The following is an 11,161-nucleotide window of genomic DNA, read 5'->3' as shown; positions in this document are numbered from 1 at the left end:
TAGTCTAGACCTCTACAGATACTAAGTAAGCGCTGGTACTCAGACCATCGAACTTGGTTTGAGTTCGTTGACTCAGACTAGTTTATTGCTAAAGAATCCTAGACAGCACGTCCACCAGACAGCCCGACCCTGGACAACCCGATCCATTACCCTGGACAACTCGACCAAGGTGACCAAGTCGAGTTGGCCAGGGTGGGGTAGTACCTAAAGAGCGCCCCTTTTTACATAGGAAAAGTGCCCCTTTAACTATGTCAGAAGTGCCCCTATTATTTTGTTTAAGTGCCCCTTCCCCTTTCCACCTCCAATAAATGCTCCTTTTATTTTGACACATATCCCTTTTCCTTCGACAAGTTCCCATTTTTCCTTTGCAATGAGTGTCCATTTTCCATTCTCATAAGTGCCCTTTTTAAATAAATGCCCCTTATCAGGTACGAGAAGCGGCCTTTTTCACTTTTGAAAAGCGCCCCCTTCACCTCTGATAATTGCCCTATTTAAATCTGAGAGGTGTCCCTTTTCCTTTGTAAGCAGTGCCCCTTCCCCTTTTAATAACTACTTTTTTTAACTCGGATAAGCGCACCTTATATTTTCACATGTGCCCCCTTTCCTTCCTAATAAGTGCCCATTTTTTGATGAAAAGTGCCCCCATTAAAAAGAGCCCCCTCCCCCTTCTCATAAATGCCCCTTTTCACCTATGAAAATAGTTCCTTTTCATTCTCATAAGTGCCTCTTTTCATCTCTTCTAAATGACCTTATTCAATTCTGAGAGATAATTATTCGTTTTAATTTGACAAGTGCCCCTTCCCCCCTCTTGAAGTGCTTTTTTTCATCTCTAATAAATGCCCCTTTTATTTTGACAAATCCCCCTTTTCCTTCCTAATAAATGCCCTTTTTCCTTCTTATAATTGCCCCTTCCACTTCTTATGATTACCCATTTTTATCTCTGAAAAGTGCCCCATTTATTTTAACATGTGCCTCTTTTTCCCTTCTCATAAAAGCCCCCTCTCACCTTTGATAAATGCCCCTATTAATATCTAATCGGTGCTCCTTTTCTTTTAACAAGTACACATTTACCTTTGTTATTAGTGCCCCTTTTTGCATTCTCATAAGTGCCTCTTCTCATATATGGTCAGTGCCCCTTTTCAGATGCAATAAGTGCCCCCTTTTACCTCTGATAATTACCTTTTTAACAATGATACGTGCCCCTCTTGTTTCTAATAAGGAACCTATCCCCTTTTCACAAATATCCCTTTCACTTCTAAGAAATGCCCCTATCGAAATCTGACCGGTGCCTCTTTTCTGTCGACAAATGCTCATTTCCCATTCTCATAAGTCCTTTTTTCATCCCTGGTGAGTGCCTCTTTTTTTTAGGTGTAAGAACTGCCCCTATTTTTTAACTGCTGATAAATAGCCTTTGAGCTTTGACACGTGCTCCTTTTCTTTTCTTACAAGTGTCTTATACCTCAGTTTCGATAAGTGTTCCCTTTTCCTTTCATCATTGAACGTACGTGCCCCTAATTGAGTGCGACTAAGAGCAATTCCCCCCCCCCCCCCCCCAAAAAAAAAAACGCTCTCTCGCATTTATAGATGTTACAATTATGTTACTAATCAAAGGTCTTTTCAGTCTTCCGTTATGAGAATGTGTTGTAACCCCATCAAGATTGGGTTTTTCCTCTTAATAAGATGTAATTTTTCGCACTGCGACCTTACACACAAAAATCTTATATGATCTATAAAGAGAAACAAATATTGAAATCATCTCTGATAATGTAATCAAAATATAGGGGTATATACCAATGTCTGATTTTTTTTTTTTTTTTTCACTCTGAGATTTTTTCCAGAAAGTGCCCTTTTTGTAGTGGTGCCCCCCCCCCTACTCCGCCGCCTCTGACCTAACCCTATCCCTAATAACCGTAACCCTATTTGATAATGTTCATATATATATAATTAGAAATATCATATATCATTCTAAGCTGTACCCATATTTGTTTTGAGGGGTGAAAAGTAGGTCGAACTATCCGCCAAAGCACCCCACCCTGGACAGCTTGACCTCGTCGAGTTGTCCAAGGTATTTGGTCGGGTTGTCGATGGTCGGGCTGTCCGGGGGTCGAGCTGTCTGGACCCCTGAAGTTCAAGTGTATATTATATGGGCCAGCGTCATAGAGCGACATGGGCGTACGATGGCGTTCCCCTGTAATCCAGCTAGCAATGAAAGTTACAATGGATTCAGCCGAGGACGCAGGTTCGAAACTGAGTCACGTCTTCCGGAAGGTGACGTTTAAAGTTCGTTCACCAGACGTAAATAATCATATCTGGATCGATACACGTCTGTAAAAACCCAATACACACAAACATACGCTAGAAATTGGCGACCATTAATAAGGAAGGAGGCTAGCCACCAATAATGGGAGTTATAGTGTCTCCAAATCGTACAATCGAAAAGGAAAAAGAAAATTTTGCACGTCTCGCTCGGGTGACGTTAACGGCAACAGGACATAGATTTAGATATCGAATGACATTGGAACGAAAAGATAACCTAATTAGTACTGTTGTAAAGCTTAAACCTGCTCTTTACTGCGGTATATGTCACGTGCTAAATGTTTTTTGTCTAGGTCTTTCTGTTTCAGATTGGGCTCAAACCGGCATACCGCACAATACATACTTTCAACAATGGCGAAAATACGTTTTTACATTTGAAGGCTTTTAAAACTATCGTATGACATTACAGCCGAATAATTTGTTACAAAAATTAAAAGCTGAAACTGTGCTCTTTAGCCTCATAATATATTTCAACAGTTTATGTCTGGGTCTTCCTGTTTTGGATTGAAGTTGAGGCTTAAACCGGCATAGAGGGACTCTAATCCGTACATTTACCTAGACCTCTATACTATAGGACTTTGACAAAATATATATTTTTTTAAAGGCTTTCCTACGACATTTTAACTAAATAATGCCAATATAACATGATGATTTCAGTCTGTGCTCTTGACTCTCATATAAGTCACAAACTTTTAAAAAAATGTCTGTATTTTCCAGTATTTCTTTTGTATTGTGTTCTATCTAGGGTACTTTTACTGTTAGGTACCCCGAGCCAGGGGCGTCGCCAAAAGGGGGGTGTGAGGATATTGTCGGTAAAATTGCGCTGCCGTCGGGAAAAAGAGAAAAGGGGGAGGGAAAAAAAGAGAGGGAAAAAAGAGAGGGAAAAAAAGAGAGGGGAAAAAAGAGAGGGAAAAAAAGAGAGGGAAAAAAGAGAGGGAAAAAAAGAGAGGGGAAAAAAGAGAGGGGAAAAAAAGAGAGGGGAAAAAAGAGAGGGGAAAAAAGAGAGGGAAAAAAAGAGAGGGAAAAAAAGAGAGGGGAAAAAGAGAGGGAAAAAAAGAGAGGGGAAAAAAGAGAGGGAAAAAAGAGAGGGAAAAAAAGAGAGGGGAAAAAAGAGAGGGGAAAAAAAGAGAGGGGAAAAAAGAGAGGGGAAAAAAGAGAGGGAAAAAAAGAGAGGGAAAAAAAGAAAGGGGAAAAAAGAGAGGGGAAAAAAGAGAGGGGAAAAAAGAGAGGGGAAAAAAGAAAGGGGAAAAAAGAGAGGGAAAAAAGAGAGGGGAAAAAAGAGAGGGAAAAAAGAGAGGGAAAAAGAGAGGGAAAGGGAAAGAAAAGAAAAAAGAAAAGGAAAAGATAGAAAGGAAAAGATAGGAAAGAAAGGAAAAGAAAGGAAAGATAAGAGAAGAAAGAAAGAGAAAAGAGAAAAAGAGGGAAGAGAGGAAAGAAAGGGGGAAAAAAAGGAAAAAAGAAGAAATAAGAGTGAAAGGGAAACAAAAGAAACGGGAGATGAAAGAGATGAGAGAGATGGGAGGTAAGAGTCTGAGAGAGGAGGAGTGGGAGTAAACGAGAGAAGGGGGTTGTTGGGTGGAGTCGTCTCGTCGAGGGAGCAAGAAAGACACGGGTAAATAATTATGTTGCTGTGTCGGGTCAGCTGTGTCGGTATTCTTGCTCGATCCTCGTGTACTATATCAATGCAGAAGTTTGAAGTCGGTGAGATGTATATTGTCGGTCGGCCGACAAGTTTTTTTCCCTACGAACTGTGACTTCTTATCCGCTGTGACGACTTTAAGAGTGACTACAACTACAATACTTGTATTTTCTCGAAGTTTCACTTTCCTATCATATCAGCTAAAGAAATTTTTTCGGGAAAACTAAATTCAAACAAGGTTTAAGAGTCAACAACGGTACGACTTCGTCTTCCTTTCTTTATATTGTGATGAAACGCCAAAAATTCCGCGCTTCGCGCGGAAGGGGAAACTTCATTTAGACGAGTCGAGAACGGTACAACGAATTGTCTTCTTTCTCTGATAATTTAAGGAAACGTCAAAGCTTCCGCGCTTCGCGCGAGAGTGGAAAACTGAATTCAGACAAAATAAAATAGGGCTTATTAAAAGTCGAAAACGGTACAACGAATCGTGTTCTTTCTCTAATAATTTAAAGAAACGTCAAAGCTTCCGCGCTTCGCGCGATAGGGGGAAACTGAATTCAGATGAATAGGGCTTAATAAGATTCGAAAACGGTACGAGAAATCGTTTTCCTTTCTCTATATTGTGATGAAACGCCAAAAATTCTGCGCTTCGCGCGGAAGGGGAAAACTTCATTTAGACGAGTCGAGAACAGTACGACGAATCGTCTTCTTTCTCTAATAATTTAAGGAAACGTCAAAGCTTCCGCGCTTTGCGCGATAGGGGGAAACTGAATTCAAACAAAATTAATAGGGCTTATTTAGAGTCGAAAACGGTACAACGAATAGTGTTTTTTTCTAATAATTTGAGGAAACGTCAAAGCTTTCGCGCTTCGCGCGAATAGGGCTTAATAAGATTCGAAAACGGTACGAGAAATAGTCTTCCTTTCTCTATATTGTGATGAAACGCCAAAAATTCCGCGCTTCGCGTGGAAGGGGAAAACTTCATTTAGACGAGTCGAGAACAGTACGACGAATCGTCTTCTTTCTCTAATAATTTAAGGAAACGTCAAAGCTTCCGCGCTTCGCGCGAATAGGGCTTAATAAGAGAGGGGGAAACTGATGAATAGGGCTTATTAAGAGTCGAAAACGGTACGACGAATCGTCTTCTTTCTCTAATAATTTAATGAAACGTCAAAACTTCCGCGCTTCACGTAGGAGGGGGTAGCTTCATTCAGATAAGGATTAAGAGTCGAGAACAGTACACCGAATCGTCTGCTTTTTCTTATAATTTAATGAAACGTCAAAGCTTCCGAGCTTCGCGCGGGAGGGGAAAAAACTTAATTCAGAAAAGGATAAACAGTCGAGAACGATACAGCAAATCGTCTTCTTTTTTATAATAATTTAATGAAACGTCAAAGCTTTCGCGCTTTGCGCGGGAGGGGGGAGGGGGGGGGGGGGAACTTCATTCAGCCAAGGATTACCAGTCGAAAACGGAACAATTAATCGTCTTTTTTTTCCTAATAATTTAAGGAAACCTCTAAGCTTCCGCGCTTTGCGCGGGAGGCCCATCACCCACCCCCCCCCCTAATGAGCGCGCTTGTAAGTGATTTTCTTGCTCACTACCGCCCCTCCCTAAAATAAGATCCTAGCTCCGCGCCTGCATTAAAATATATAGCTATGATGCTGACTAAATTGAAGAAATAATTCGTATATTTATGTCGTCGAGGAAAATGACCATTTTGCGCATATGCAAGTACTATATAGTCCATAGGAAAAACAGGGATTGACTTGCAGAGGCGCAGCAATTGAAAATCTTTTCTTTTGCCACTCATGCAATTCCCCGCCATATCGCCCACTCACGACAAGAACGTTTACCAGAACAACATGTACATAAACATCGAGTGAACCCTCAACCCTTTATTGAGAATCAAGTAAGTGAACCACAATACCACACACGTCCTCCGACTAAGGGAGGTCTCAAACCCCCTAAATACTTGTTTAGGAGTACACTGTCTTTTGTAAAATACCCGTTTCGGGTGTGAATTTGGGAAAAACACCACGCAAAATCCTCATAACGGGTGTATTTTGGCTTCAGAATAAGTCCTCGTTTAGGGGGGGGGGGGGAGGGGTGGAAAACATGTGGTCACGTTCATGTATGCTAACAGTATTTATACATGACCGAGACCCATGGGTATCGCTCAGCGGCTCCATCGCAGAGTATAGGCCTATAAAATAATATACTGACACGTAGTAATAAATATAACATTCTGAGGAGATATGCCGGTTTGAGCGTTATCTTCAATCTCAAACAGACCCAGACACAAACTTTCGGCATGTGTTATATATGAGGGTATAGACCAATGTTTCAGCTTTAAAATGGTGTAAACCATTGTTTAGGTGTAATGTCATACGATAGTTGTAATAACTTGAAAATGTATTTTAGCCATTAATGTGTGTGTATACAGTGCCCTAATAATAGCTTAATTCTGAAACAAAAAAGACTTAGAAGAAACAAAATCGGCATTTTACAGTGATTGGAGTAACTATTAACTATTCACGTTTAATCTGATGAGCGTCTTTATCTTATTAAAAATACCATACACTACTTTATAATGCCTTTAAATCTAAATTTATTTATTTATCAATAATTTGAATATGCTAAATATTACGCACATCTATTCGTTTGCAAAACTAAACTCCGTATAATTGCGCGTTCTGAAGGTATGATAATCTCAACTTGAAATTAAAATTAGACGTTTTCAACGCTTGAAATGTACCCGTTTATAAGGTATATTCTTTGCTTTAATATGCCACGTTTTATTTTCACATTGGAGACTCTCGTAAAAGCATCAATGTAATTTTCCTTCTCTTTATCACCCATGTTACACATTCATTTTCCATTTTCTGTTTAGAAGATACCATAGCGAAAATTCTATCGAAATAGATTGAAACATTTTCACGTCACACATATTATGAATGTATATAGACCGATATGTACATGTCGTCTTGATACTACTAGTTTATGATTAAACTGTGTACCTGACCGGTACACTTTCTTCATGCCAGCAATATTCGCAGCACTAGATCTAGTCGTATTTGATCTCCGGAACTTGCAAGGAGAGAATGAAGACATGGAACGAGAAGAGGAAATTAGAGACCTTGACCTTCCGGTAGAAAAGTTAGATAGGGAGGATGGTGAGGGTGAGGAGGATGCATCTGATGAGAGCTATAGCGACTCCGAGGCCGCGTATGACTCTGATGGTCAAGACATCGGAGATGGATTACTAATCTATGATTGCCCACCTTCCCAAGACACAGAACATATGTGGCAGTGGCATTTTCCACAAGAGTTCATACCAGATGGTTGTGTTGATTATGATGATCATTACTCCGGGAGCGGAAAGTGGATGTTGTTCTACCCAGTGTCTGAGATCGATGAAAAATGGGAGATGGCAAATGATTTGTTTGATACCGGTGAGCTGAGGGGTGTGGAGGGAATGAAAGTCTCAACAGCTAAGGTCAATCCAAAAAGTTCTGATAATGCCACGGCGGTGCTTATCATGTATTGTGAACCGTGGACTGATGAACTGCTCATGAGAAGAATTGGGAGAAATCTGGCTCTAAAAACAAAATATGAGAGTAAGACTGGTTGTATGATGTACAAAACAGACGACCAAACCAGAGGGGGGACAAGGGCAACAGGTCAAGCTGTAAACCATGTTTACCAGATGCAGGTGCCGAGGTCTGTCGAAGGAACTGCTAGCTCAGCAATGCCGGAACTTCTTCCGTCCAAAGACACAAGAGACTTTTGGCAGTGGCACTTTCCCGCGTGTTCACCGTCTGGTTGCGCTGAGGAATATGACTTCTCAAAGAGTGGGCGATGGATGATGTTCTATTCATTGGCAGAGATCGACGAGAAATGGCAGGTTATGAAAGGCTTGTTGGATTCCAATGAACTGGATGGAGTTCGAGGATTAAAAGTCTCTACAGCCTCCTCCCTACCAGTTAACCGAAGGGGAAACAGGTCTGCAGTTATTATGGTCTACTGTGGGCCATGGGATGACGAGGATCTTGTGTTGAGAGTAGGAGCGAATCTAGTCCAGAAGACCTCGTATACAAACGAATCTGGCACTCTTCGCTACAAGACAGATATAGTTGGAAATGGAATGACAAGTTCGGGACAGTTTATTCCTAGATACAAACAGGTGTTACCGGTTTCCAGGCCAAGTATGGGGGCCAACTATAGCCAATCAGTAGTGGCAGAACTCCCACCATCTAAAGACATGAGAAGCTATTGGCAGTGGCATCCCAAGTACCAAGATCGCAGGTTTACAAACTATGACTCATCTTTGAAGGGAAAATGGATGCTGTTTTATCCTTCGTCAGATATCGATGGCATGTGGCAGCTGATTAAGGATCTGTTCGACGCTGGGGAACTGCACGGAGTCAGTGGTGCAAAGGTCTCTACAGCAAAGAGCTGTGGTGGACATCCTGGAAAAAACAGCGGAGTTATTATGGTGTATTGTGGACCGTGTGATGACGCAGAGCTCATGTTGAAAATCGGGGGAAACATTGCGTTGAAAACAAAATATAAAGACAGATCTGGTATCATGCGTTACAAGGTAGATGCTCCAAGAGATGTGAGAAGATTAACAGACCATAGTAGCCCTAGCTACTGGGTACAAGTACCAAAGCCTCAGGCGATGTGGACAAGCACCTGGGACACAGCAGAACACCCGCCTTCCAGAGACACAGCAGAACACCCGCCTTCCAGAAACATGGCAGAACACCTGCCTTCGAGAGACACAGCAGAATGCCGGCCTTCCAGAAACACATTGGAATGCCCGCCTTCAAAAGACAAGATTAACTACTGGCAGTGGCATCGTAAACCTGTCGATGGTATTGAATATGATCCCTCAACGAGCGGGAAATGGATGCTCTTCTATCCAACCTCAGAAATTGATGATCGGTGGCATCTTGTGAAGAGTCTGTTCGACGCTGGAGAACTGCACGGAATTGGAGAATTAAATGTTTCTACAGCAAAGGACAATGCTGGACATCGTGACAGCGGGGTCATCAACGTGTATTGTGGACCGTATGACGACGGAGAGCTTATGATGAGAATAGGAAAAAATCTTGCAAGGAAGATGCAGTACAAAAACAGGAAAGGAGTCATGTTGTACAAGACAGAGGGACAACAGATGAAGCAGGGTAGAGCGATGGGACAGGAATGGGACCATCTTTACGAAATAAGTTTGCCATGGAGGTACTAATGACATGGAAGCTACATGTAGTTCACATACCGATTAAAATTATGTTCATACTCTACGAAGGGCCTCTTCAGCTTTTGTGCTGTTCTTCAAAATTATAATCATTAGTGCCAGTAGCGAACATTGGCGAGATTTAAAGACAAAGTGTGATTAAATGTTGATACCTACTGATATCTAAAAGAAATCCACCAAATTTTCACCACGCTGCCTTCCTTTTACATCAATCTGGATATTAACACAATTGGTCTTGACTTCGTACTTGGTATTGCTTTCATTCCGATAATTCATCTACGTTTCATGATTGAAATTTAAAACTTACTGGTTTATATCAGGTGTAGAGCCCATATTAGGTTACAATGCTATACACTTGAGCCCATCTTATAGTAATAATAATAATACATAAGATTTGTATGGCGCCAAATCCACTTGACAATCAACTGCTCAAGGCGCAGCTTTAATAAATTTATACAAAAGTGCAATAGGAAATGTACAGATATGAAAGGTATTGGTACTCAATAAGAAGTTAAATTAAACATATGCTTGAGCAAAGTTAGCCTACTGAGCCGCAAAATGCTGCAGGAATATTTAACAAAATGTAATACAGGCAGATCTGATTATGTACTGGATTGAGGATGTAACCATCAATGCTGTCAGTGTTAATACTTTAATTAATCCCTTAAACTTAGAATTTACAATACTCCCCCCCCCCCCCCTATTCTAAAAAAAAAGAAGAAGAAATGATAAAATGAAAAGAAATATTTTGTTTAACTCTTTCAACATTGCCTTCAAAGTACATGTATGTTTATTTACAGCTCATTTAAAAAGAATTGTTAAAATTTACTGCTATCTTTCGAGAGGAAAAATGGAAACAAGCAAGAAACTTTTAATCTGTATTTATACATAGGCCTATGCCTAAAAGTAAATCAAAGCACAGTTTTAATGGCTTTCAAATAGTGTGCTGGTGTATTTGAATATGGATTGTTTACTTGAAAGAAAAAATGTTCAAAGGCCATACATTTGCTTCTCATAGTGATTTTCCCCTATACAAGGTATTATGAGTAAGTCTGTAGTTGCTTGTACTATGAATCCGGAGGCCTAATTTACTATTACTTTAGGATTGTAAGGAAAATTATAAAATCTTCCAAAATGTTCTCATAATAAACAAAGGCCCGTTTGCTACCGGTATGCTTTCTTTTCCTAATTTGAATAATTGTCATTGTAAAGCTACTTTTTAGGTAAATTTTCTTTAACATTTTTCAGCAATACATTTTTTTTTAAAGAGGCAATTAGTCCTCGTCATTCGAAACATATGTAAATATATGTAAATATATGTAGATATATATATATACTTATATACTTATATCAAAGAACTGTTGACTTTCAAACCTAATCAACACAATCGCAACTTGCGCAGTTCCCGAGATACTCTGTTGCTACAGATCCCATCTATCAAAACAAAAATAACGCTAGGTGATCGAGCATTTGCTTGTGCAGCCCCAAAACTCTGGAATAACTTGCCATTTGAAGTCAGGAAATCACCATCTGTAAACGTCTTTAAGTCAAAACTGAAAACACTTCTTTTTAATTAACTGTACCGTAAATCTAAGCATATCAGGAGCTCTTGTAGCGCAGTAGAATATATACCTAATGTTGGATAGTTTCTGCGCTTTATAAATGTACTATTATTATTATTATTATGCCACATGTAATTCAATTCAAAATTTAAAATCGGATACATGTATTGATGTATTTGTCATTTTTCACTAACTATATTTTTCTCTAGATACATGAGAGGACAGGCCTAGAATTTGTATTATAGTATGCAAGCCTACACCACTTTAAATATTGGTCGGCCTCCTGCTTATCAAACGTGGCATGCAGCCCACCAAACTTGAGAACAAAGTCCGATATATATTGGCATGAAGCTTATGTTGAATATGTACATAGGTGCAACAGA

Source organism: Strongylocentrotus purpuratus, unplaced genomic scaffold (genome assembly GCF_000002235.5).
Source record: "Strongylocentrotus purpuratus isolate Spur 01 unplaced genomic scaffold, Spur_5.0 spur5_scaffold_17, whole genome shotgun sequence".
Classification (NCBI taxonomy): Eukaryota; Metazoa; Echinodermata; class Echinoidea; order Camarodonta; family Strongylocentrotidae; genus Strongylocentrotus; species Strongylocentrotus purpuratus.
The sequence above is the reverse complement of the archived record's forward strand: the minus strand, read 5'-3'. Positions refer to the sequence as shown.